The sequence below is a fragment of the Nicotiana tabacum genome, chromosome 6 (assembly GCF_000715075.1).
Source record: "Nicotiana tabacum cultivar K326 chromosome 6, ASM71507v2, whole genome shotgun sequence".
Lineage (NCBI taxonomy): Eukaryota > Viridiplantae > Streptophyta > Magnoliopsida > Solanales > Solanaceae > Nicotiana > Nicotiana tabacum.
In genome coordinates, this window is record NC_134085.1 from 150,706,144 (window position 1) to 150,710,943 (window position 4,800).

Genomic DNA, 4,800 nt, shown 5'->3' on the forward strand with positions numbered 1-4,800 from the left:
AAGTGTAGAAAAAGTAAAGCAATGAGAGTTCCACAGTCTAGCCTTGGCTTTCAGCCGGCTAAACAAGGCAGTAGCACAAATAGTAGAGAAAGAAAGAGAGTTTGAATGTGTAAGTGTGTGCTTTTGAAGTCAGTTATTCATGTGTTTAGAGAAGAGAGGGTAAGGTATTTATAGCTTTGAAAACGAGTAGAAAATAAGGTAACAAGTAAGTGTTTAACACAAATATGGAAATAATCACAATCAGAATCCCATTAATACAAGTACTTCCCTTTGATCAAGGAATTACTGCTTAACGGATACCAACAGAGATAATTAAGGAAAGAAATCAGTTTTGAGAAAGATTGATTCTTACCATATAAGGGTGTAGTAAAGGTATAGAGTAAATAATTGAGTCTAAGTACAAAATGTACTTAATTTTGGGAAAGGATTCAGCAGAGTAAAACATCACAGCAAAGGAAGGGAATCAATCAATTTAAACAAAACGACTAAAACTAGTGGTTTATAAGAAAACCTTGCAATTAAACTGTAACTTAAGGAAATCAAGATCAATCAGGAAGGGGTCATGATTCTGCACTTCAACATATAAATAGAAAGGAATGAACAGGCGTATCAGACATGCATGGTCAAACATATTGACATAAAGGAGCAAACTAGATGAACATAAATATACAGAAGTGACATGAATAGGCTAAGGACTATACAAAGCATGGTAATCAACAAGGCCAAGCAGTCATGGCTCATACATAGAACCAAAGTGAAGAAACTAGTCTAACACATGACAACAGGTAAAGGAGATTAGACCAATACAAGGAAATAAGTAAAGGAAGTCTTTAAAAAAACAAGTGAGAAAAGTTTTAGGAAATTAGAGTTTTAACAAAAACGGTAAGAACTCAAAATCAGTCAAGACAAACAAAGGAAAGGATTTAACCATGAAGAACTCAATTGAAACAGGTATAGATACAAAAAGACAGTTTCAGAATCCCGGGTAAAACCAAAGATACTTAGGGTTTTAACACGATGAACTAGGTAGAAGAAAATATAAACAAATCGTTTAAACATAGTAAAATCATAAAGCAACACTGAAAATTGGAGAATAGATCTTTTAAGAGAGGTTAAGAAAACCCTAATCGTTAAAGACGAAGAGTCGCTTTGAAAAACTGGAAAACCTTTAAGGAAAACACTTAAGAGGTTCATAACATACAAAGATCTAAGATAGATCTAAAAGAAAGTTGGAAAGCCTTTAAAGTTAGGGTTTCGGAGAACCCAAAAAAATGAGTAAGATTTCGAAAAGTTACCGATCTAGCTGGAAAAGCCATGGATCTGACTCGAACGGCCATGGATGACCTGAAAAAGACCATAGAATGAAATTGAGCAAAGACTAGACTAGATCTCTTTGAGATCTTTCCATGAAATCATAAAAACAGGCAACCAGGAGACATAAGAGACCGGTACACGTCTCAAACAACCATGGGAGTCCATGGATTGGGTGAGAATCGAAGGAGATTAGGGTTAGTTTGGGTGGCGGCGACTAGGGTTTGAGTGGGGTTGCAGAGAGGATTGGAGAAGAAGGGGATTCAAGGGCGGCGGGTTGGTAGAAATGATTTAGGTTAAGGGGATCGTTTGGGTTTATTTTAGGCAGGTGGAATGGTGGTCGTTGATCTGAATGATCAACGGCCCAAATTAAATAGGGTAGGTGGGGATCCGGGTTTGGGTAGAGTTTAAAAAGGTTAGGGTTGGGTTTAATTAGAAATTGGGTCGGGGAATTGGGTTTTGATTTGGGTAGACTTGAAAGCCAATTTGGCTAAAATTTAAATAGCCATTTTTCACTTTTTTAATTTTTAAAAAATAGTAAATGGTTTCTGAAAATTAATTTAAAGGCCAAAATGATTTATAACACATAAATAATAATTTAAAAATACAGGATCTAATTTTATGTGTATAAAACATAGTTAAACCTTAAAAGGGCTAATATTGTAATTATGTGCAATTAGCTTTAACAATACTAAATGAAATTGTAAAAATATGTAAAAATTAATTTAGCCATATTTTGGAATAAATAAAAAATCCAATAGAAGAATTATCAAAAATAATAATTTTGAAAATAATTATTGGAGGTTTTATGGATAAAAGAGGGAAAATAAATTAATTTAAGAACCTTTAAAATTATGAAAAAATAATAAAATCCTTGGGCATGCTTATATATGCATATATATGCTATTTTGAAGATATTTTTGTATATTAAAAATATATAGGAAAAAATTGGGTATCAACAATTTCAAGGTCTAGAGACCTTCCTCGAAGCCAAAGTGTCGTGAGCCCGTGACTCGGTATATCAGCTCGGTAACAAACGTCACGAGAGTAAGGGCTGACTTCTGCTGGGGGGATACCATTCTTGTGGAGATTCCTACTCGAGAAGAATATATTACGGCTCATAAAACCGGCTTTCTGAGTGTGTACACCTATCCATTCACCTTGGGATCGGTGGGGCCATCCTCGCCCCCGCTTGTGATTCTCGACTTCTGTCAACGTTATCAGGTAACCCTTGGTCAAGTTCATCCTTCATTCTTGTACGTTGTTTATATGACCAGGCATTACACAAACATGATAGAATAGATGCCTTTCACCCTTAACCATCTGATTAGGATGTATAGTCCCCGTCTTCTTCGCGGGGGCCTAATCAAACTCCGTTGTCGAGACCCGAGGTCCCTTTTTGCCTACATCGAGGAGTTCAAAAATGAGGGATGGGCAAGCTAATTCGTCCGAGTGAGGACTTCTGACTTGATCCCGGCGGAAAACCCTCGGGTTGAAGGCGAGGGGGAAAGGATCTTCCCAACGTCCCCCGAGAAGTGTATAGGCTCGGCCGATCTTCATACCATGGGATGGAGGCTTCCTAGCCGGATCCTGATACCGTTGTGGCCCATCTTTGTGGTGGGGAGTCAACGGATGGAGTATCGAATAGTACCCCCAAGTTGGCTGGCGGCCAGAATTCTCCCCGAGTTGAGGTGCCCTTAGTGGGCAGTTCGGAGGGGCCCAACCTTGGGGTCCAGGGTGAACAAGGGATGGAAACTTTGCTTGATCCTGCCAACTCTGTGATCATTATTGATTCTCCTTAGGGAGTGGTCCTACCGCCTCATAGAGTGCAAGGTACTCCGCGCGAAGAGCCCTTCAATGCAGGAGCACTAGTCAAAAGCGGAGATGCGCTCGAGAGACCGTCAATCGTTCTTGAGGGAATTCCCGAGTTTGACACTTCATTCATTTTTGGCGAAATGGGAAAAATTTTCGAGTGGGTAATTTTTTCTAACCTTGTCCGCCGCTCTAGGCTGCTCCGATCTTTTGTTTTTCTAACTTGTCCTTTTTCGTAGCTTCAGGCCAAAGTGCTATACAGGCAAGCTTTAACCCAATACCAGGATGAGGTGAACCGTCGCGAGCGTGAGAAAACCTATCTTACCAAGCAGGTTATTCATCCCCCATTTACTATTATCTAAATCTTTGTTAGATTCTAGTGCTTTTAATACCTTAGACCTGATCTGTGCAGTTTGAGAAGGAAAATGCCCTGCTGAGGGAGGAGCTCCGGGCTAGAGATGCTGAAATTTCGGAGCTCAGTCGGTATATAAGGGAAATAACTTCCGAGAGGGACACCCTCCAGGGGAATGTAACCTCAGTCGAGCGTCAGCTCCAAGATACGAAGGAGGACAATGACAAGTACAGAGGTCTCCAGTCTGAGCTGGTCGCTGCACTATCTAGGATCAAAACCGAAGCCGAGATGTTTGTATCCTCGTATGTGGAGGAAGCTATTGTCATAAGTGCTCACGTTAAGAAGGCGTCTAAGGAGGCTAGCCCGAATTTACCTCTAACTCTGGATCATGCTTGGCTAGATTCTCGAAAGCAGGCTATTGGAGGTGTGCCGGGTGACAGCTCGGGCGATGCTAAAAATGAGGGTGGAACCCCGGGAAGGGGAGATGCTGTTGAGAAGGGGTCGTTGGGGGTCTCGTAGCTATCGGGGTGTAACCTTCGGGGGAGCCTTTGAGAATGTAGGCTCGTCAATGGATTAGGATCCTGTCGATTTTCCTGTTTGTCTATAGTACTTTCATACTGGTATATGTATAAAGTAAACCCTGTGGCCTTGCTTCTTCCATTCCCCTTTTTGTCCGGAATTCAGCCGGGTGATCCCGTTTTAAAGTTGGCAAGAATCCTTAGATTCGTGATACAGCTCTGGGGCTCATTAGGTAGGCTTGGGGGCTCTTATGCGCCGGGTCAATGCAACCTCTAATATGAACCGGCATTAGGGCTCTTATGCTTTTGCCCAATTGTTTTGGGTTTAGTCTCCGAGTCGAGCTTCGACTCAATCTCATTTGACCCTCGAGCTTTTGCGTCTGCATGGGCTGGCGATAATGGTCTTTATGCCTCTGATCGAAGCATCCCTTATATGCACGACCCTGAGGCTCATTAAGCTGGAGACAATGCCTCTTACGTCTTGCCCTGAGGCATTTGTATTTTAACTATTTCGGGTTCAGTCTCTGAGTCGAGTTTCGACTCGAGCTCAATCGACCCTCAAGTTTTGCAGTTGTGTGAGCTGGCGACAATGGCTATTACGCCATGGGCTGAAGCAACCTTTTAATGTAAGTTGGCGACAATGGCTCTTACGCTTTGCCCTTAGGCATATATAGTTAACTATTTTGGGTCTAGTCTCTGAATCGGATTACGACTCGAGCTCATTTTGACCCTCAAGTTTTTAGCTGGCGATATTGGCTCTTACGTTTTTGGTCATTGCCACCTTTTAGTGTGTGGCCCTGAGGCTCA